We start from the raw sequence: 25,503 nt of genomic DNA on the forward strand, positions 1-25,503 counted from the left end.
AAAAGGAAGTTGATCTCAAGATTAATAAGATACAAAAAAAAAAAAAAAAGATGAAGCCAAGGTAGAGCAATTAGAATGAGCAAAAATTCAGTTAAACTGAATTAACAAACCAAATTTAAAAGTTTAGTTCGATTATTTCAAAAAAATTTATTTTTTTGTTAAAAAAGTATCAGTTATTTCAATTAATTCAGTCATTTTGTAACTATCACAATTGCTAGAGATTTGGATGACGGATAATATCCAACTTCATTCTCAAAGTTGTCACTAGTATGATAAGCAAGCACATGTTCTCAAAGTCACCAACTTAAAAGTTAATTGGAAAAATGTATCAACAACAACAACCAAATATTATTCTACTAGGTGAAGTCAACTATATGGATTTATTTATATCATTGAGCTCTATCCCCTACTATATTATCATTTATATTTTAAATCAATTTTATTTTATTTTATTATTGCTAACCAAATTCCTTTTTGATCTTCCTCTTCCTCATTTGATCTGTGTGTTTGACATTATTTCACATCACTTAACTCGAGCATTTATTGGTCATCTAAGTACATACTCGTACCATCTCAAATATATCTCTTAGAGTTTTTTCTCAATATATGCAACTCTGACTTTCTCTCTAATGCTCTTATATCTTATTTTGTCCATCCTCGTATGTCTACACATTGATCTTAACATTCTCATCTCTACAACTCTCATCTTCTGCTCATGTGCTCGAATCATAGGTCAACATTCAACTTCATATAATATAGCAAGTCTAACTGTAATTTTATAAAACTTTTCTTTAAGTTTTAGAGGTACTTTACGGTCACATAAAATACTTGTTGCTCTCCTCTATTTCAATCATCTTGCTTGTATTATATGCAAGACATCTCTCTCAATCCCTCCATCATTTTATAAAAATAATTCTAAATATTTAAAGCTATTAATTTCAGATAACTCGTCATCTTCTATCTTAATAATTGTCTTATTAGATCTAATATTATTAAACTTAAATTCCATATATTATGTTTTTATTCTACTAAATCTAAAACTTTTCTCTTATAATGTTTTTCACCAAGATTCTAGTTTAACATTTACTCTTTCACATGTTTCATCTACCAAAATAATATCATCTACAAACAACATGCATCACGGTACTATGTCTTGAATGTGTACAGTGAGTTTGTCTATAATTAATGTAAAAAGATAAAAACTTAGAGTTTATCATTGATGCAACCCTATCTTTATTGGAAATATTTTAGTTACTCCATCTAACATTTTTACTTTAGTCGTTACATCATCATACATATACTTAATTAATTCAATGTAGGTTATGCTAACACCTCTCTTTTCTAGAATTCTCCATATAATTTCTCTTGGGATTCTATCATAAGCTTTTTCTAAGTCAATGAATATCATGTGTAGATCTTATTTTTACTTCTGATAATTTTCAATTAGTTGTTTAAGAAGATGTATAGCTACTATTGTCGATCTTCCAAGCATAAACCCAAATTAATTTTCAATCACTGTGGTCTCCTTTCTTAATTTATTTTCTATTACTCTTTCCCAAAGTTTCATGGTATGACCCATTAATTTAATATCTCTATAGTTTGTATAATTTTGTACGTCTCCCTTGTTCTTATATAAGGGAACTAGAGTACTTACCTTCCATTGATCAAATATTTTTTTATATTTTCAATATCATGTTAAATAATTTTGTAAGTTACCTTGTTTCTCTAGGCACTTCTATACCTCTATCGGAATATCATCTAGTCCAACAGCTTTTTCATTGTACATCTCATTTAAAGCTTGTTCTACTTCTGAAGTTTGAATTCTATTATAAAAATTTATATTTCTATACTTATTTAATTTACTTAAATTATCTAAGTTAAGTTGGTCATCTCAACGTTCATTAAAAAGTTGATAAAAATATCTCTTCTACGGCTCTTTTATTTTTTCATCATTTACTAGTACCCTATGTCATTCATCTTTAACACATTTTATTTGGATAATATTTCTTATCTTCCTTTCTCTCACTTTAACTATTTTATAAATGTCTCTTTTCCCTTCTTTTATATTTAGTTTTTGATATATAATCGTTCAAAAATTTTATTTTTTTTCTTCGTTCACTATTTTCTTAGCATTTTTCTTGGCAATTATATATTTTCTTAAGTTTTCCTCATTCTTACAAATATATAATTCATTATAAGTTGTTCATTTTTTTTTTACTTTCTCTTGTACTTTCTCATTCTACCATCAAGATTTCTTACTTAGCGGTGCATGTCCCTTTGACTCATCGAGTACACTCTTAGCTACTATTTTCAACTTTGATATCATCTTATCCCATGTCATATTGGAGTCATCGTATATTTCACCTAATGCTTGTACTCCTACCTTCTCCTTAAATATATTTTGCTTCCTATCATTTAACTTCTACCACTTAATTTTAAGAGTTATATATATTTTTTTTCTATTGATACTATGCTTGAGGTGTATATCAAATACTACTAACCTATGTTGGGTAGTTAAGTTTTCTCTAGGGATGACCTTGCAATCTTTACAAATTTTTCTATCCCTCTTTCTAACCATAAGAAAGTCAATTAGTGATTTATTAATTGACCAAGTGTTCTTCACTTATCTTAAAAAATATATTAGCTAATATAAGGGCATATGTTATCGTAATATATAATATAGTTTTCCTTCTTAATTTTTCGCTCCAAACTCATAACTCCCATGTACCCTCTCATATTCCTCATTTTTCACTTCGGCATGCTCATTTAGATCACCTCTTATTAAAATCATTTCATTTGGCAGAATGTTTTATATTATTTCATTTAGGTCATCTAAAAATCTTAATTTGGTAGCTTCATTTAATCCTATTTGCGGTGCATATATGCTAATTATATTCCTAGTTTCTTTTGTCACTATTATCTTAAGGGTTATAATTCTATCTCATTTTCTAACTGCTCCTACAACTTCATCCTTTAATGAATTATTTACAATAGTACTCACTTCATTTCTTATTTTACTTTTTTTCTATGTACCATAACTTAAAATTCAAGTTCTCTATCATTTTTGCCTTCTCGTCAACCCATTTTATTTCTTGTACATATAACATATTAATTTTTATCCTAATCATCGTATCTACTACCTCCAGAGGCGAATCCATCATTGGGGGGCATCGGCGGTCGCCCCCCCCCCCCCCTCCCCCTTGCGTACAATGGAACCCCTAGTATTATGGGGTTCCATCGGTGAAGATAGAGGATACCGCCCCTTGTTTCATGTAAAAATCGTCTCTCCATGCTTGAATTCCTGGATCCGCCACTGACTACCTCCATTGATTTACCAATAAAGGTTTCTATGTTTCATGTTCCAAATCTTAGACTATTAGTTTTCATAGAATATTTCTTTTTATCTAGCCTATGGTGTGAAAACTCTGGTCTATTTAACAATACACCCAAGTTTTCATGAAGATGTAGCAGTCTTTGCTGATATGTTACCGTCAGACCCTACAACGCAAACTCTTACGTATTTAGCTCTACACCCGAGTTCTGAAGATGTAAAAGTACTTATTGAAACGTTACAGCCAGACTCAATAATACGTTCCTTTTGGGGAACAACTTAGCATTGACACAATAATTTAATAGATTCATTTATTGAATATTTGTCATAATTTAACGTTGATTGATAACCTAACACAACTCTTCTCCTTTATCTAAGCTTAGAGATTGACCATGACTAATTTATCATGGGCAAAATTAATTCGGTTAATTCAATAAAAATTAAATTAATCACTATTTTACCAATCCAGTTTGTTTAATTTTTATTGAAAAGTTTCATTTTGGTTAGTTTAAAAAAAATAATTTATTTAATTTTGATAAAAAATCGATCGCTCAACCCGGAAACGAGGTATAAAATCAATGGAAAAATCATATTTTTCACACATCAGATTCAATATTTAAAAATAATATTTCATACTATTCAAAATCCTGAAGTATGTTTCGCCTCGTAAATGCATAATTTAATGGTCACAGCTGGTATTAGGACATCCGTATTTATATATTATATTAATATATTTGTTTTCATTTTAAAATTAACATTCGTTATTTATGAATTTCATTATCTATTCATTCATGTTTATTTTTATTTTACCTTAAATAAATATAATTTTAATTTTATTTGCATAATTTAAATTATTATTATTTAAAATAAATAATAATAATAATTTTAAATATATTTATTTGATCAGTGTCATTTATTTAAAATTAAAATATTATTTGTTAATTTTTAATTTTAAAATTTAAACTTTTTAATTTTTTTAATAAACTCATGTGCATATATATATATATATATATATATATACACGCACCAAGTGAGATTTTTTTTAGGCTAAATAACTTTCAACCCCCCTTTGTTTTCCATCCAAAAGCAGTTTGCCCCCCTATATTTAAAAAATGACACTTTACCCCCTATGTTTTAAAGAAAAAAAGAAAAAAAAAATAAATGACCAAAATAACCCTTACTTTTATTTAAGTGTCTTTCAACTCCCCTTTGTTTTCCATCCAAAAGCAGTTTGCCCCCCTATATTTAAAAAATGACACTTTGCCCCTATGTTTTAAAGAAAAAAGAAAAAAAATAATAAATGACCAAAATAACCCTTACTTTTATTTAAGTGTTAAAATTATGGCTAAATAACTTTAAGCCCCTTTTATTTTCCATCCAAGATTTTTTATTTTTATATTTCTTTTGTTTCTAGAAATATGAGGTTACCCTTATTTTTGTATTGGTGCAATTTTGTCACACCAACACTTCATTGCTGCTTTATTGTATGTCACATTTGATAATGAGAAAGAGATTTTTAATTATGAACTTTATTCCATCTTTATGTGATTTTGGTTCATTAATTTAAAATTTTGGTTTTTTTTTTATTTGGTAAGGGTGGTGGAATAAGTTTTTGAATAGTTATTTCTTTTAGAGTTGTTGCTTATCTATTGTTTATACTGGTGTATGTATAAATTTTGTGAGAGTTTTTTTAGAAACAAGTGAAATTTTTGACCTATATATCAATCAGGTTTGGTTAAGATTAAGCTTTCAACGATTATGTGAGATTTTTTATTTTTACTTTTCTTTTTGTCTAAAAATCTAAGGTTACCTTGAATAAGGATGTTTCAGTTAGAATAATTTTAACATTTAGAATAGTAAAGGAGTTATTTTGATCATTTACTATTTTTTTTCTTTAAAACATAGGGGGCTAAGTGTCATTTTTTAAATACATGGGGAAACTACTTTTGGATGAAAAATAAAAGGGGTTTAAAGTTATTTAGCCATAGTTTAACATTTAAATAGTAAAGTAAGGGTTATTTTGGTGATTTATTATTTTTTTCCTTTTTTATTTAAAACATAGGGGGGCTAAGTGTCATTTTTTAAATATAGGAAGGTAAACTGTTTTGGGAAGGAAAATATAGGAGGGTTTAAAGTTATTTAGCCTTTTTTTAATATAGATAAAATTTTATTTTATTATGTTTTTTTATAAATAAAAGCTTTGAACGCATTTAATTGCTTGAACACGTACACAACACCACCGCACATTCATTTTAATACCAATAACTGTTTCATATAACACCTCATAACTAATACCAACGTAAAGGCTTAGTTAGTGATAAATGATTTAGCTAGCCGCGTGCTTACTTAATTTACAAGATCCGGACACAATTCACGATGGGAATGGATCAGCTTTTTCCCACGTGGGACATACACATACAGGAATCTTATCCGTTTACTATTTCTGTCCTTAAATTCAACAAAAAGATAATTCATTCTGATTTTAAAAAACTCCTCTTATTTGTGTTATTTCAAAAGAATACTTAAATTTTTAAAAATATTAAAAACATCCTTGTTACATAATTTAAATTAAACAACCCGAAGGTACAAAACTCCCGTCAGTATGAAATTCAAAAAAAAAATCCGACTACATCGAGTTTATTATATAGGGCCTTATGGTATACCGCAATGGGCTGAATAAAGGACTTGAATTTGTAACTACAAGATCAATTTAAATAAAGCACATACCAATGAAGATTTAGGGATAAATATTATAAGAAATATATATTAGAGCAAAAAATGAATCGGTCACCTAGTCCTTCAAGACGACCACACACTTTCTAAAATGAGATAAATCATATAAAATATTTGTTCTAACACAACGGCCCATTATTTAAAGGAGATGGAGCACCAGCAAAATTTATTGAACATTTAGAGAATGGTGGCCTGAGGGATTGAAAGAAACATCAATCTACTTATGTGTATTGCAAGATGATCACTTAGATAGTCATCGGATGCATTTTTCCACCGCTGTTAAAAGGGAGAAAAGTTCATCAACTGATCGATCGACAAATGGATCGATCGATGGTGCTGTTTATGACAAAGGGATCGGCTCTCTAATAAATCTTTTGTTAGCCTTCAGATATCCAAGTCAGCTGAATCTATATATTGAATCATCCTTCATCCTTCAAAATGATCCAGTCATGTCAAAGACTCATGGGCAACCTCAACTATGAAAGGAAAAAATCGACCACCGGCAATCAAACCATGTAAGTCATAGAAGTGCTCCCACGGGCGGGATCAACCGGTTATGACATGGTATTCTTGCAACATGGGTCGGGAGGTCGAAGGTCTGCGGCAGCAATTGCGATAACATCAATATCTGTCCGTGCTAAACACCTTCGACCGCCATGTCATCGCCGGGCCCGTATTCACCGTGATTTACTCCCTCTCATACTCGTGGGGCAGGGGTGAGGGGGCCGCTGGGCGGCGGGACCCGCCTTTGCAACATGTAAGTCATAGAAGTAGTTTATAACCACCGGCAACAACGAACGACGCGATACCTCTTCTACAATTTTTCCTCAGGAAGGCATAGAAGTAGTTTATAACCAACTTCTTTATCAACCATGATTCCTTTCTTGCCCTGATATAGCCGTGCCCAAGGAGATAACTAAGCCTGATTCTTTCGCCTTGTGTATGAAGGCCTTGTGTATGAAGGCGAGCTCCCGGTCAAGTCCAAGGTGTGCATCTGGTAGAGCCACATCATGTGGCTCATCGAAAGAAATACTCACTTCTGAGCTTGCCTCTTCAATGGGGCCATAACCAGCCAAGAGTGGCACGCTGAGAGAGTAAACACTATCATTGGGAGCTACAAGAATGTTTGCACACAAGTCTGCTTTATCGAGATCTGTCAGCATCTTATTCACACTCGAGCGACCGTTCCTGGCCTTCTCCACGTATAAACTTCTCCAGGCTTTCAATCAAAATCTGTTCAAACGTTTGATGATTTTCCTTGTGCACATCCTTGTATCCATATCTGCATTGAGCAAATAAAACTGTGATACAAGAATACAATGATGAATTGTGGGGGTACAATTGTTGATCTGGACGCAAAGTACTAAAAGAAAATAAACGATATGGTTAAAATGGGATAAGGCAATAGTAGTATCAGTACAAAATGGTTAATTTCCATGATGCAACTCAAAATTCAATCATTGTTTCTTACCGAGCAATGCAACGGAACATGCAATAGCTCTTGGGGCAGACCCGCCTAAATAGGAACCTTTCAGTCTGTGGCACGACAGGAACTGGGACATACTTTATGCATACAAATATGATCATCGAGTGGATTGTCAGCAAGGTGGTCAAGAAATGACCAAAGATTGCAGGGACCCCTCTAACCAGCTCGTTATATACTAAGCCAATTCCAGGGGCTCTAATAGTACCCAGGTTGCAACCGAGATCCAACATCAAATCCATTGATAGCTTGTGTTTCACTTCGGTTTCATACTTAAGCTTGCTGCCATAATTCCATATGTACAATATCATAAATAATACGGCTACACTGCCCAAAACCGAAGAGAAGAAAAGCAATTCCAACCCCAGAAAGAAGGTTAAGAAGCACAATACAATCACAATATTGATCTGCCATATCAGAAGCATAATAATAGCTCACTAAGATTGTGGTCATGTTCATTACACCAAGCTCAGCGATGCCTGCAGAATAATACAACATTAGAAACGGCAAGCAAATAAAACAGAAATATCTGGAATGCTGATTGCTAATAGAAGAATAAAATAATATTTGAAATAGAAAGGAGTTGAGAGACATTACAGACTAAAAAATGGGGCACAGACACAACTTTGCAAGGCATATTTTATGGTGAAGTTTCTCGAATTAAAGTTTCCTTATGCATCAGAGAAAAATGCCAATAGAACAATATAGTTAGCTTAGAGTAGGATATCGTATCATTGTTCTAATAGCACAAAACAAGATTGCAAGGTATAATATGGTAGAATATGAGTTGAGATGAATATTATATTACAGGTCATTTGTTATTTGGCCATGTGGATTGTGTATTTTTTCTGGAGTTACATCCAAGTTCCAACAGTAAGTCTGTTTGGAACCACCAGAAATGGTCCTTTGTTCTACCGAGTACAAACGTACAACCATGCTCCAGTTATCAAACATATGAGTACACATTATATATATAACTAGCTAGCTAGCTAGATACAGGAGGAAGCAATGCCTTTACAATCTGCAAGTGAATAATTAACTAGTAATATCATATTGTCAATCCAATTGCATAAAAACTTTATCAATGATTTCCATTTTGTTATAGGATTGCAGCATGAAAACCAAGCCAATGAAAAGATCACTTCAAACAAAAAGGCAAAGGGAAAAAAATGAGAACCATATGCATTACCGATCTCATATATGCTCCCAAAGGTAACAACGAAATGCCACGCAGAAGACCAACAAAAACCAGTTTATCACTGGAATATATATTTGGCCCATGAACTCCCGAGATGTGTGTATGATTTTAAGTCGGGGAAGACAACCAAGAGCTAATGATTGTTTGATGCACAAAAAAGTTGCTGTTGTCATTGTCCGACTTGCAATTAGTGCAGCTATAGTTGCTATAATGCATATAGGCCAAAAAACTTCACCGGCAAATGCATATTGTTAATCTAGTCATGAACTACAATTTATGAAAACATAAAATATAAAGAAACAATATGTAAATAAGTACATGACAACGCAGAGTTTTGGACAAAAAGTGATTTTCCAATGCAAAAGCATATTAGGTATACTGTATTCAGGACAGAAAAAGCTTTAATTGCTCAGACTTTTGTTTGGTCACTATTTTTTTTTATAAATAAAATTTGAGAAAAAGTACATGAATGAAAGTTTTAGACCTCCCCATAACAAGTACTGCTAAATTCAGTGTTAAACAAAAAACATTTGGGTAACTATGTTCCGCAACAATCTCCTACTGGTTCTCAAGCAACGTGCCATAGTAAATGCCAAACCAAATTCAAGAAATGGTGGGATCTTGAACTACTTCCCTAAACCCCAGAAATCTTACTAACTTTTGTGGTCCTTATCAAATTGTTGCTGTGAAGATCAACCATGTTGAGGATTTAACTTATTAATCTCTCACAAAGCAGGGAGATTGGAGTCATGGGACTTTGTTAAACATCAATTTGATGGTTAAAGCACTCAACCCACTGGCAAGCTCACATATCAAATCCATCTAGGGTGTAATTAGAGAAGTAAAAAAGAAGTTACAAGAACTATTTTTGTAAAATAACTTTTCCCTTCAACATTACAAAAGAAGTATACATCACCCCCAACTCTTTCTTTTTTGACTTTTTTCTATAGAGAACTCATAAATGTTTTTATGAATTTCTTCTAGAACATAGTTTTGATGTCATTCTTGGTTTTTTTGGTTTTTTTTTTTGTGATTAATTAAAAAAACAAGCAAGATGATTGAAATGGAGGACAGCATTGGGTGTTTCATGTAATCATAAAGTACCTCTAAAACTTAAAGGAAAATTCTACAAAACCACAATTAGACCTGCTATGTTATATGGAGTTGAATGTTAGGCTATGACACGAGCACATAAGCAAAAGATGAGAGTTGCAGAGATGAGGATTTAAGGTGAATATGTGAACATATGAGAATGGACAGAATAAAAAATGAGAGCATTAGAGAGAAAGTCGAAAGTTGCATCTATTGAGGGAAAACTCCGAGAGACATGCTTAAGATGATACGGGCATGTACATAGATGACCAATAAATGCTTCAATTAGGCAATGTGAAACTATGACAAATACGTATATCAAACGAGGAAGAGAAATACCAAAAAAGACTTGGTTAGCAACAGTAAAATAAGATAAAATTTATTTAAGTATAGATGATGATATGGTAAGAGATAGAGCTTAGTGGTGTAAAAGGATTCATATAGTCGACCCCACCTAGTGGGATAAGGCTTGGTTGTTGTTATTATTGCTATTGTAATTCTGTACTTCAATTTTGATTTCAATGTTGTTCTCCAATTTTTTATGTTTGAATATTCCTAAGATCATGCCAATATCTTGACTGGTTGATTTTATTTTCAACACTTTCCAACACTCCCCCTCAAACTAGTTTGAAGATATCTTTCATAGGCAGCTTGCCAATCAAATACTCGAATTGTTTTGACGACAATCCTTTAGTGAGTATCTCTGCAACCTATTCGGTAGTTGAAATGTAGGGCATACAAATCAAACCATTATCAACATGCTTCGTTTTGTCATGAAGAACCGGATTGTGTGCAATGGAGATGGCTGCTTTATTGTCACAATATATTTTCATAGGCAATGAATATGAGACTCCCAATTCTTCCAATAATCTCTTGATCCATATTTGTCTCACAAACACCAAGAGCAAGAGCACGAAACTTAGCCTTGACACTACTTCTAGCCACCACAGGTTGCTTCTTGCTACGCCATGTAACCAAATTACCCCCAACAAATGTACAATAGCCGGAAGTTGATTTCTATCAGTGACCCTTCCAGCTCAGTCTGCATCGATGTAAGCTTCGACTTGAAGATGTCCATGTTTTCTAAACAATAGACCTTTTCCTAGAGTTCCCTTCAAATACCTTAAAATTCTATAAGCTACATCGAAGTGGGTTGGACTTGGAGAGTGCATAAACTGACTTACAAAGCTAACTGCAAAAACTATATCAGGGTGAGTATGCGAAAGGTAGATAAGCCTCCCAACTAGCCGTTGGTACTAATCTCTTCTACAAACTTCTTTAGGTTTGGCTAGTTGGAGCTTAATATTAGATTCCATGGGCGTCTCAACTGCCCTGCAACCTAGTGGACCTGTTTCTTTGAGAAGGTCTAGAACATATTTCCTTTGTGTAACAAATATACCCTCTTTGGATCATACGAACTACATACCAAGGGAGTATTTCAATACTCCTAATTCCTTGATCTCGAATTAATTGGCAAGCACTTCTTTCAATCTTCTAAGTTCAACATGATCATCTCCAGTTAAGATTATGTCATCCACATAAACGATCAGGATGGTAATCTTCCCTTCTTTAGAGTCTGAAAAATATGATGTGATCCACTTCACTTTAGCAATACCCTTGACTTTTAACAGCCTTCCTAAATCGCTCAAACCAAGCTTTTGATGACTGCTTAAGTCCATAAAGAGATTTCTTTAAGCAACATACTCTATCTCTGCCATATTTTTCCTTGAATCCTAGCAACTCCATGAACACTTCCTCTTCTAAGTTTCCATTTAAGAAGACATTATTCACATCTAATTGGTATAAAGGTCAATCAAAATGTACTGCCAAATAGATAAGAACTCGGATTGAATTTATTTTTGCAACTGGCGCAAAAGTTTCCAGATAGTCGATTCCATGTGTCTGTGTAAATCCCTTAGCTATGAGTCTAGCTTTGTACCTTTCTACACTACCATCAGCTTTGCACTTAATGGTAAACATCCATTTGCAGCCCACTATTTTCTTTCCAATTAGTAAGTCAACAATCTCCCAAGTGTCATTTCTCCGAAGAGTATTCATCTCTTCTACAACTGTTAACTTCTAATCCGGGTGATCTAGAGCTTCCTGGATGTTTTTTGACACAAATAGGTGAGTAATATTTGAGACAAAGGCCCTATACTTGTTGGAAAGCTTATGATACGACAAATATTTGGCAATAGGATGATTAGTACAGGTTCGAACACCTTTCCTAATGGCAATAGGTATATTATTGTCAACACGAAACATGGTTGCTGGAGCAGAAGAATTACCTACAGAATTTTGAGTGTCCAATTCACCCGACTCCGAAAGTGATGATTGAACTTGCACATGGATAGTTGTATGATCCTCACCCTTTTGACGAAAACGTTTCCCACTAAAAACACGAAACTCAGGCAAATGATTAGGAATCTTTGGTAGTATTTCTCCTCCTGTCTATAAACCACCTACACTTGGCACCTATAAACTAAGGTTTTCTTTATTTTTTATTAGTTAAAACTCGTGTCTCTTGGTCTATTTCAAAATTTTGGTTGAATTCTGGAAAAAACACATTTGGCATAGGTACAGATGTGCGCTAAAATTGATCTTCACTCTTTTCTATCTCCCCTGAAAGATCATTTCTTTTTTCCAAAAAATGACATCCATACTAACTAAATTTTTTTGTCTTTGGATTCAAACATTTGTTTTCTTTTTTATTAGAAGCATAGCCAAGAAAAATGCACTTTTCAGCCCTAGGATCGAACTTTGAACGCAAGTGATTTGTATATGGACAAAAATAGTACAACCAAATACCTTTAATGCTAAATTATAAACGATTCTATTTTCAGAAAAAAATATTTTTCAAACTCTGCAGAGGTGTTATATAATTTAAGATACGTGTTGGCATCCTGATAACTTGTTAGAACTGCATCCCCCATAAATATTTTAAAACATCAATAGAGAACATTAGTGCTCAATCAACTTCAAGTAAATGTCGATTTTTTCTTTCAGCTAGTTTATTTTGTTGAGGAGTAACACGACAAGTGAATTGGTGTTCAATGCCTTTCCCTTTTAAAAAGGTCCCCAAACATTCGTTAAAGTATTCAGTACCATTATCAGTTCAAAGAATGCTTATTTTGGTTTGAATTTTCAACCATAGTGTGCAAATCTTTAAATAATTTTTCAACTTTAGAGTTTTCACTCATCAAATAAATCCAACAAAGTCAAGTATAATCGTCAATAAAAGTAACAAACTATTTTTTATTCCAGATGATGTAGCAATTTTTGAGGGACCTCAAACATCACTGTGAATCAAATAAAATGGCCTTGATGCACGATAAGGCCTTGATTTATATGAAACTTGATGACTTTTTGATAAATGACAAAGATCACAATTAAAGAAAGTGCAATCCAATTTCATAAATAAATTAGGAAACAAATGTTTTAAATACGGAAAACTAGGATGTCCTAGTCTATAATGCCAAAGCATAATTTTTTCACAAATAAAGGTAGAATTAGAACTACCACTTAAGTCATGAGCTTGTTTGTTGCATGAAGAGTTGGCATCGAAATAGTAGAGGTCTCGTAATATCCTAGCACTGCCAATCATCATCCCAAATAGATTGCCAGAAAGTTTAGGAACATGAAGGACAAAATTCAGTTCAATTTTTTCTGAAATTTTGACTGAACCTGTTCCTGAAATAGGTGAAAAACTTCCATCTGCAATTCTAACTTTTCTATGGCCAGAGCAAGGAAAATAAGACTCAAATAAATGGGATGGATTTGTCATATGATCTAATGCACCCGAATCAATGATCCACTGTGTGAAATTGAAGGCGTTGGATAGGGCTTTGGAAGTATTACTTGGTTGTGCAAGAGAACCACTAGGAATACCAAATGTCGGATTAGATTTAAGCAACTTCAAGAGTTGATCTACCTGCTCTTTGGTGAAGAAACTGGCCTCGACTTCATTTGCTAAAGCAGTCCAGAGTGTTTTTGTCACCAGGTTTGCTGCCCTTTAAATTTGCTGATTTCCCGTGAAGTTTCCCGGAAGTATCTCGAGTATGGCATGGTTCGAGTATGGCATGGTTTATTGCAGTAACCACACCAAACTCGAGGTTTTCCTCCATAGTTCCACTGATTACTGTTTAACCAAGTAGCGTTAGCATTAGCAACAGTTAATTCCGAGCTTTCAAGGGATCCACCAGTTCCCTTTTTGCCCAACATGACATTTCGACGACTTTCCTTGCACCGTACTTCAGAAAATACCTCTCCAATGGATGAAAGGGGTTGTCTGCCAATTATTCTACTCCTTCATCAAATTCAACATTCAGTCTTGCCAAAAATTTATAAATCCTATTATTATCAACCATCTTTCGATGATGAATGTAATCTTCAATACTTTTCCATTTATAATCATCAATAAACAGATCCAAATCCTGCCATAGACCTTTCAGGATATTGAAGTATCTCGTCGCACTATCTCCCCCTTGCCAAATCTCTCCAAGGCGCAACTGCAACTTACAAACTTGTGACTGGTTGCCAAGATCAGAATACATCTAACAAATATTATCCCAAAGTTCTTTGGAAGTGGGGTAACCAATGTTTAAATCGCGTAGCAGTGGTTCATAGTGTTTTTGTCTTGTCATCGCGTAGCGTAAATAGCGAAGCGTATAGGGCAAGCTTTTCATGCATGTCAATTTTTAAATTTAAAAAAAAAATATACTTATATAAGTAAAATAAAAATAATATAACCAAAAATTAATCATAATAATTTTTTACATGCTAAAATAATAAAATATCTAAGAACAACAATTTAAAGTCTTATAACCAAAACAACAATTTAAAAAGTCATATAATTGAAACATCATAACCTAAAAATAATCAGTATCATCCAACTCTATTTCACTATCATTATCAATAGTGTTTATGGTTGGAAAATTTCCACTATCAAAAGTTGTTGGAGTTACTCCACCATAATTTTCAACATTAAGATGATTATCTTCCTCATCAACAAGACTCAACCTTGCTTGTTTGCCTTGGCTTCCACTTATTATATGATAGACACGACATTTAAGAATCAATTATAAGTGAAGTAGATATAAGTAAATAATTTGCATATGCTTACTTGAATTTTCAACAACTTTTTTTTGAATTCGTAGGAGGAACTTCAACTATATTCTCAACATCTTCAACTCGCTTACTGAGTCAAAAAGACTTTCAAAGATAGCCGACGGTACACTCACAATAGGATCACTTTCAAATAATTCATCATCTTCAACCCATTTAGTAGTTACAGGGAGGACAAGACCTTCTTTCTCAGTTATCCATCCATCTTCCGAGTCAATTTCATCAACTACAATGGGATTAATCTTGTCTCTCCTCCTAATGCTTCTCTCTCAAAGCTTGAAGTTATATTTCACAAACACCAACGCATTTAACTTCGCATGTTCAAGTCTATTTCTCTTTTTTGTATGAATCTAATATTGCAAAGAAGAAAACCCATATAAAAAATTAAACAATGATATGAAAATTATAAAATAATTATAATTCAAGTAGAGTTAGAATATTCACCGATTCAAAAATGCTCCAATTTCTTTCACATCCCGAAGCATTACAAGTGAGACAAAGCACTCGAATTGCAAATGTAGTAAACTTGGGTGTCTTACTTCCAAAACGTTCCCACCACGAGGCTAATAACATAAAGAAAATGAAAATTACAAGAATGTATATATAATTTTAAAATATGAATGTTAGTATAAAAGGTTAAAAACTAAAAAGAGTATGTAAAGAAGTAATTAATTTTACCCAGAGTCTGCAACATTCTTGCTCATTTTGCTATTGGAGTTCCAAATTCTCCTTCAACTTTGTTATACAAGTTTAATTGGATGTCAACTTTAAGACAATCATTGGAAGACAACATCTTATCCATGCAAGCATACAATCCATCTCTAACTTCATCACAATCAGAAAACCTTTCTTCATAACACAATTGCGGGTTCAAATAGTACTCGGCCGCATGTAGAGGATGATGAAGCTGCAGAGTCCATCGTGAATTAATTTTTTTCCAAATGGGCTTGTATTTTCTGTCAACTCCCTCACAATTAAATTTTATTGTCTCTTTTGCCTTATCCATAAGCTCATAAATATATTCCATGGCCAACACACTTACAAGAGGAACAACACTCTTAACACAAAATGCAACATGTTTCTAAAGGTTGGGATCATTAACAACAATTCTCTTCACGACCTTTCCTGAGTTGTTTGAGATAGTGGTGAACTAATCCATTCTTCGAAAGCAAACATGTGTTCAAGTGGTTTTTTAACCTTATACATACTCTGAAGAGTGAGAAATGATAATAGCAGGACAGAGAATTTCTTTACCATTTGTATACTTTCTCATCAAAGAAAGTATAGTCTCATGACCATAAAGGAACTTCACAACCATCTTAACATGCTCAATTGTGTCAGAAAAAATCTTCAACTTTGTGATATCCTCCAACATTAGATCAATGCAATGAGCCACACAAGGTGTCCACCAAATTCTGTGTCTAGTCTCCATAATTTTTTCCCCCACTTTAATGCAATTCGAAGCATTATCCGTGACAATTTGAATCACATTTTCCTCTCCCACCTCATCAACAATATCATCAAGATACTAAAGATCAATTCCCCATTTTTAATAGAAGTTGATGCATCAATAGATTTCAAAAAGAAAGTGCCGGCAGAACTATTTACCAAAAAATTGATCAAACTTCTACTCTTCCCATCCGTCCAACTATCGGACATAATAGTGCATCAATATTTTTTTCATGCATTTTTATGCTCCTCATATATTAGGTTGATGTCATCAACCTTAGCCTTAAGTATCCAAGTTCTTAACTCATGCATTGAAGGAGGCTTGAACCCTCTTCCATATTCCGCAATACCCTCAACCATAGGCAACCAATAAGGATCATTCACAACATTAAACGAAAGTGCGGTAGAGTAAATAAAATGACCAACTCTATGCTTCACATCAACAAACAAATCTTTTTTGTATGTTGATTAAGGGTTGTTTGTCTAGGTTCCGAACTAACAAACCTATAAAGAGTACTTTTACCTTTTGATTCACCACTATCAGAAAATCCAATTGAATTCCCCCTTCACTTCCAAGTCTAACTTTTAATGATTGTGTATTCATACTCTGGGGGCCCTCACCAATCTCTCGTAACAATTTGGTTTATTTGCTTTTAGATGTTCTAATTTTGTCAAGTGATTCTCTAATTTCTTACTTAATATCATCCGGAACACAAACACAAGGTGCAACCCGTTTATGAGTTTGAGCTAAATGTTCCTTTAAGCAAGTAATCCCTTCATTCGATATATGGTGATAAAATTTGCACCAAACATATTTTCACCCCTCCTTTTGATACAATACTTCCAACCAATATCTTTTTATCTTTTTTTTTGACAAATTTGTAGACATTGCAAATTCCAAATATATCATCAAAATCTAGAAAAACAAAAGAAAAAAAATCAAAACAATTAATTAATTAATTGACACTGTTTGATTATAAAATTTAAAGCGAAAGAAAAACGAAAAGGCATGATTGATACAAAGCGAAAGAAAAAAACTTCTGAGTGTTGATTATAAAAACTTCACTGAACAAATCAATCAAACAAAAACCAATCGAAGAAAATGAAAAGGAAGGAGAAAACCTCACCTCTAGTCGTCGTCCCTCACCGCTCATCCCTCATTGCTCTCTCCCCTCGCTGCTCTCGCCCCTCGTTGTTCCTTACCTCTCGCCGTCCCTCGCCGCTCGCCGCTCGCCGCCCCTCGCCTCTACCTTTGCCCTAGTTGCTCGAAGCTTGGGACTTAGCGGCCTAAGCTATCACACGTTATGGGCCGCTAAGTAAGATAGCATACGCTATCGACGCTATTGTCCCGAATAGCATGGGCTATTTGGGGCAATCACTCATCAGCGAACGCTATGTAGCATTCGCTGATCGTAGCGCACGATAGTGTCCTGCATAGCACGCTATTCACTGCTATTTAAAACATTGGGGGTAACACATATAGTTGGCACTAATGTCTTCCTCCATAGAATTGACCAACCAAGCCATTACTATGGAATTCTCTGCATCCCAAGTTGTAAAGGTTGGATCTGTTTTTGCAGGTGCTTTGGTTTCATTGGTGAGATATCCGATCTTTCTCCTCCCTCGGTTGTACATCCTAATTGATTGAGACCACCTCAAAAAATTACCTTCATGTTGTCGAATTGTGGTGATTTGAACATGATGAAACTCAACATGAGAATTCTTGGTTTCAGTGGTTTTAAAAGTCACAATAGGAGAGGAATCGAGAACTTCAAACATGGTGAAAGAAAGAAAATAAGTCGGCTCTAGGGTTTAAAAAAAAAAGATGAGAAGTAGCTCTAATACCAAAAAGATTGATGTAGTTTTACATGCCCTGTATTTAAAGATATACAAAGGAACTAAAAAAGGAAATAGCTAATTACAATTAATTAACTTTGCTAAAAGCTACATATTGAATATTCCTAAGATCGTACCAATATCTTGACTGATTGATCTTATTTTCAGTACTTTCCAACAATTTCTCCACTTGGAAAATTTTTCACAAATAGCGTGTGATCAACTTGAGCCTGGAAGTAGCCATCTCTTTTAAGAACATTAGAAAATCTGTCAAACCAAGCTCTAAGGTGATTGTTTGAGCCTATACAAGGCTCTCCTTAGTTTGCAAAAAAAAAAATTTGTAGTATCTATCTCAAAACATCCATGTAAACTTCTACCACATGATCTCCATTAAGAAAGACATTCTTCACATCTAGCAAAATCAAGGGACAATCTAAGTTAGCAACTATAGACAGTAATACCCGAATGGTATTGAGTTTTGCAGCCAGTGCAAAGGTCTCCTGATAGTCAATCCCATAGGACTAGGTGTAACCTTTTGCCATTAGTCAAGCCTTGTATCTATTTATGCTTCCATCTGAGTTCTGCTTGATTGAAAAAATCCACTTACATCCCACAGTCCTTTTTCCTTAAGGTATCTTAGATAGTGTCCAAGTCTCATTCTTTTCCAGGACTATGTATTCCTCTAGGATTGTCTTGTGCCATTCATGAACATTTAGAGCTTCATACACAGAACTAGGAATACTGATCTTATCAAGTGATGTCACAATTGCTTGGTACCTTGAAGATAAACGTGAGTAGGACATATAGTTGTGCATCGAATGAAGAGTACAAGATCTAGTACTTTTCTGTGTGCAATAAGCTGGTCTAATGTGAAATCTGTCCGTAGAATTAGTCCTATTAGATACTGCTACTTTTCAGGTTCAACTTGGCCTCGAGTTGACTCATGATATCACTGAATTTCGTGAAAAGACGCAAGATGTTTTCTCCGTACATAGACTTTCGCTGTGTCATGGAAAGGTGGGGTTTTCTTTTGTGGTTCTGAGATAGGTGGGACATGTGATTGTAATGATGATGGAGAGAAAGGAGTGGATGGGGATGATGGAGTTGATGGAGGTTGGGTGATGATGGTAAGATTAAGGAAGGACTCTGTTCAAAAAGGGACTCCCAATCCCAATCATAATGCTGCAATTTAATTTTGTTCTCCCCCTAAATTGTGGTATTGGAGTAGTATGGAATGTGTTCAAAAATATGTGACATCCATAGAGTGATAAAATTTTTGGGTGATTCGAGAGAAGCACTTATAACCCTTTTTGTTGGCTGAATATCCCAAGAAAATGCACTTAAGTGCGCATGAATCAAACTTTCCCTGATATTGAATGTGGATGTGGACAAATGCAATACATCCAACAAGTTTCAGAGGGATGCTGGAGACAAGTCTGAGTGTAAGATACATATTTTGTAGAAAATGAAATGGAGTGTTGAATTTAAGAACCCAAGAAGGGAGACAATTAATAAGATAGGTAGATGTTAGGACTACTTCCCCTAAAATTTGGTTGGAGTGTGAGCTTGGAAGAGTAAGGAACGGACTACCTCAAATATATGACGATTTTTCCGTTCAACTACATCATTTTGTGGGGTGTATCAATAGTTAACACATGAACTTTGTTCGACTATGCCATTGGATTGGAGATAGGAGCTAAGGCTGGAATTAAAGAAGTCTTCAGCATTATCTGTTTTGAGAATCTGTATGTCAGCCTAGGTCTTGATCATGACATGAAAATTCTGAAAGATTTGTGTGGTCTCAAATTTTTCTTTCATAAGAAAAGTCCAACACAATCTTGTGTGATCATCAACAAAAAGTAAGAACCATCTAGAGCTAATAAGACTTGGATTTTTGAATGGTCCCCAAATGTGTTGATGAATAAGAGAGAAAGGTTGTGCTGGTTGATATTGACGAGGTGCGTAAGTGTCTGGTATGTTTAGCATAATGGCATACATCACATTGCAAGAAATCAGGACTTTTATTGATAAATAATGAAGGAAAAAAATGTTTTAAGTACATGAAATTTGGATGTCCTGATCGATAGTGTCACATCATAATTTCACTTTCATTATTGGATAGACTACTAGACCTAAAACTACGGATTGGCTGACAGTTGAGCTCAACAGACTGGCTAGATATAGGAGAGGATTCAAGAAGGCCTACATAAAGTTTAGCACAAGCAATCATCTTCCCGGTGCTCAAGTCCTGAAAAACACAACAATCACCAAAGAACTTAGTTTCACAATTAAGGTCTCGGTTGAGCCTACCAACCGACATAATATTACAAGCAAGTCCAGGCACAGACAGCATAGAATTGAGATTGGCATTGCTTGAAGTTTTAACTATTCCCGCTCCAGCCACTTTGGTATAGGTGGCATTTGCTATACGCACCATTAGATGTTTGTCACATAATGTAAATGTTGAAAATAACATTCTGTCACCTGTCATATGTTCAGATACTCCTAAATTGATAATCAAAGAGAAGGACTTGCTTGTGTGCATTGTCATGGGATTGCTCGTCGACGAGTTGGAATTTAAACTCTTAGACAAATTGGAAATAACTTTTGGAGCATATCTAGCTGCTCTTTGGAGAAAGGAGAACTCACAAATTTTGAATTTTCAACAGACACTTGATGTGCTTCTCAACTAGGAGGCTTCTAATTGATCGATTTTCCATGGAGTTGCCAGCATTGTTCTTTGAGATGGTCGGGCTTTCGGTAGTGATTGCACCAAGGCTTGTTCTTCCATGGTCAACTGTCATATGCATTTCAAGGCTCACCAACGTTGTGGTTTGTAGTGATGGGAAGGAGACTGCCTTCTGGAGAAGAAGGCATGACGTGGGACATGCTAGAGGAAGTTCTTACCGTGTCTCGGACTGAAAAATCAGAGTCAGCCATAATCCTGTCATGCCTGAAAGTCGGCTTTGTTTGTTGTCGGTGACGTCGGAATGGAGGTCAACGTTGCTACTGCCGGAAGAATTTGTCTTGCGGCTAGAGGAAGAGCCATCTGCTAGGGTTTCTGCGGCTAGGGTTTCGGCTTTGATACCATATAGTTTGACCGGGAAAAATAATCTCTTTCATAGGATATCCTCCTTATATACAAAATAAATCCCTTGAAATTTGGGATATGATTGTATGAGCTAATTACCATCCATCTAGGAAATAGATTGCAAAATAAATCCCTACAAAATAGGGATAAAATAACAAGTTGCCTAGTTTGAATTTTAACAAATTCACTTTACAATTTAGAGGAAGAATTTGAGATATGACAATAAGGAAATAACACAAATACAAGAAATAGATTGATCTAGCTTACGCGGGATGGATGAAAAGAACACCCACTCATTTTGAGTTAAATTTTCCATAAGCGATGCACCCTGACCAAGGTATCCCAAGAGAAGGCATGGTAGGACGAGAAATACAAAAGTGAACTGCAATTAGGAGCCAAAGTCTCAGAGCATGTAGACATGGAAATTTCAACTTTTAACAATAGTAAAAGGCAACAAAATATGGGAGCAAAAATAATTCACTTTCTTAGTGCTTTACCTGGACAGATCTAATCGAGAAATAGCAAAGGTCAGCAAACATTGCCTCAGAACCTGAAAAATGCAATGTCAATCACTCTGTGGAGCTGGTACCAAAAGTAGTTTGAAAGGCACACAAATATTATGGTGAAGAAAATTTGTAATTCTATTTATCCATTACTTAATCTTCATAATATCCCACCTGTTGGAGTGTGCTAAAAAGATTCAACAGATGTGCCATGTCAGTTACTATTTCATACAATATGAATATCAGACTAGGTCCTTAAGACTCTATCAACAAACAAGAAATGGCAATCTTACCAAATATAGATCCATCCTCTTTCATAACAATTTCTTATTATTCTGGGATTTTAGCTTAGGTTCACTTCCATTGTGTGTTGAATGCTACACAAAGTTTCTTTCATTTTTCTCATGGTGTGGACGATTCTATGCTGATTCTTTGAAAATTTAATGTATTACAAGCTCTCCTCATTTGTAATAATTCAATATATTACAAAGGAATGACATTGGTCGTGATGGAGATGAACTGGTAGTAGTCACTGATAGCCAACTTGCCACATGGACAGAAATATATTAGCATTATACAATTGATTATGACAAGTAATGCAACTTCTCCCTAGGTGTAGTGACAATGCGATGATACTCTTAAGTAATTGCACATATCAAGAACAGTTTATGGTCAGGAGTCCATCAAAACAGTGATAATTTGTCTGAATGTGGCAACTGGTAATCAGCTCAAAACAAAATCATAATTATCAAAGGAACCGGAAAACTTAAGCATTTGACTGCTTAAAACGTAAATCAGTTTCACCCAACAAAGATCAAACATCTTTGCATGGATGACAAATTCAACTATACAGGTAAAACAAAAAATGGCCACACATATTTTGGATCCTGAGGTTACCAGTTATTACACTTTAGAAAAAAATGTTTGTGAAAGGATACAGCATAATGGATACGTGAATAAGTATTAGCAATTGGTCATTAAACTCTGACAGATGAAATGTTGAACTAATAATTTGATACTTTTTTGGTCTAATATAGGTTTACTTTGATATGAAAAATTACACAAGTACACAACACATGTGATAAGTACGATAAAGATTGACTTCTAAACATTTGTTATACCAAAAAGAAGTAAGCATGTTTTCAAGATGTAATTGGATGAAAAAAAATTGTAATTCTAATAACTGAATAAAAGAACACCAATTTCAATGTTTCTCTGGAGGAAATTATCAATAATAATGCTTCTTACCTGTTACACAAAGAAGACAACCCCCCAAAGACAACCATGCTTCAGTTGGATTTCTTTTATAGTAGTTGTATATATAAAGAGGATTAAATGTTCTAAGAACAAATGTTCCATACTTTAAAAGTTATAAATTCCAATGCCTCCAAGTGAGCAAAACCATATGAATAATGCTGGACCCACAGCAAACCCAACTTTGCTTGTTCTAGATCTCTGAACACTGAACAAGATTTTAAGAGATGCAATTGAGATCATCATCACTTCTTCTGTGAGCATAATAAAGTTAAAAGATTAAGTATTACAAGTAATAATAACAAAAACTTAAGTAGACAATGCAGTAGAAATTAAATAAAAGGAAAAAAACACATTGTATTCAAGAAAACAATTCAGATAGGCTTATTTCACCTAAGAATTTTCATCTTTCATGCACCAATTTTTTAAGAAAAAAACAGTATCAAAAGAGACTGATACATGAGTTAGTTGTTATGACATTCTTTACTTGGTTATGGCAGGTTAAGGATACAAATTGGACTGTCCAACCGTCTGGCTGGCCATATCTAACAAAGAAAAATTTAAACTTATAGACCACATCCACAAGTTCATAACTCATGATAGAAAATTATATATACAGTGAGAGAAAGATAAATATATATCTCAAACAAGATATCATGCAAGTTTCAACACCAGATGTCCATTAGAGCAAATAGAACTCACATCTCGTCATTTAACAAGCCAAAACTCTCAGAATAGATGTGACCATCAGGATAATAGCAAGATGCCAGTAGATTACCTTGCTCAACGCTAGATATTCCAACTTTCAACCCATTGAAAGCTGACATCACTGTAAAATATATATAAAAAAAGATTATTGTAAAACAAATGAGTGATGGAAAGTACTTAAGTTACTAGTCATGCGAAGTAATTCCTGATCCATTCTTATAAATTATATGGAATGATAGCTATGGTTTCAAGGAAAATAATCACAACCTGACATTGCTGGGGTGACGACACCATCAGCAATCACCATAGAAGTACCAAACAGAACCAAAACTAACAGCAGCTTTTTTAACATTATTGACTTTTCAAGATGCTCCTTGATTTTCAAAGATCTTTCTAGCTCTGGTGATGGCACCTTTAGCCTGAAACTTGATATATGAGCATCAGAAGGCAATTGATTTGGAAGAAGACTAGCCTTCACACTCCTGCAAATCAAAGAATATAATGCAAATGTTCCTCCTGCAAAAGGACCAGCATAATGAGAAGGCACTCAAATAATATACAATGAAAGACATTGACAAACCAAGCATATATAACACTTTGCATACCTTCACCATCATCATTAGCCCAAAGGACAACTAAGATATATTTCACAAGCGACACCAAGATCAAAGTATATAAAATATATTAAAGTATATTGCATTTATTGCTTGTGATTGCTGCATTTTGGATGTTGTATTTGTTTGGGTTGCATATGTTTGACATTCGTAGTATCTGGTCTGTCGACCCTTATATTCAGATAGGAGGTCCTGATGAGTACAGTTTTCTTCAGCATTTTCAGTTTGTATTTCCTACTTTTGTTCAGAAAACTGTATCGCATAATTATTACTGTTAGTTATATCTTATTATGCATGTCTATCTGGTATCCGCTGAGTTCTTGAACTCACCCCGTTGATTATTCTTATTTCAGGTTGAAACCGTCAGGAGGTTCCAACTGCTAGTCTCCTTGCCGCAAGAACTTTTGATTTGATCTTTTGTTTTCTAGTTATTTGCTTAGAGCCATGTTTCAGGCTTGTATTGGTTTTGCACTCTGAATTTTATGTGATTTGTCTTTAAGTATTGTACTGGTTGAGTTTTTGCTTGCTTGGTGGATTCGTATTTGTTATGTTTTGCTACGCGCCTACCGATCGACAGAAGAGGTAAGTTTAGATGTTATTTTTGCTTTCTTTTGTATTGTGATGACAGTCGGAGGCTGTTTTGATATAACTGCGTGGTTGGTTTAGTATTTTTATTGTTATTGTTCCGGTCGTGTTGATCGAGATTAGTGTGGCTCGAAGGGCTTGTAGTAATATTTCACATTATCATCGGTACAGGGGAAATGTTGTCGAAATTTCTTTTGGCAGAGACTACCTGGGACGTGACATAAAAAATTATTGCTCTTGATGTATTAGATTAAAAAATTACTGTTTTTAATTAAATTTGATATAATAGTGATTAGAATTCAAAATTTATTCAACCTTTTTGAAGATTTAAGATTTGTTTATAATTATATGGCAATAGCTATTGGAATGCGAAAAATCATATATTCCATTTTTTTAAATCTAAATTAACCTTAAAAAAAATACTATTATATCTAAATATTTTTATCAACTTATTAGAATTACTTAAACTTCCTTAAAATCATTTTAAATGGTGCAAAATCAT

The 25,503-nt window shown here is 34.1% G+C and overlaps 1 pseudogene; it reads right to left on the reverse strand.

The window, feature by feature from the left end:
• Positions 1-6,826: 6,826 nt before the first annotated feature.
• LOC122013639 lies at positions 6,827-24,477 on the reverse strand (annotated as a pseudogene).
• Between the last annotated feature and the right edge of the window lie 1,026 nt (positions 24,478-25,503).

The sequence above is a fragment of the Zingiber officinale genome, chromosome 8B (assembly GCF_018446385.1).
Source record: "Zingiber officinale cultivar Zhangliang chromosome 8B, Zo_v1.1, whole genome shotgun sequence".
In the NCBI taxonomy this organism is placed as follows: Eukaryota; Viridiplantae; Streptophyta; class Magnoliopsida; order Zingiberales; family Zingiberaceae; genus Zingiber; species Zingiber officinale.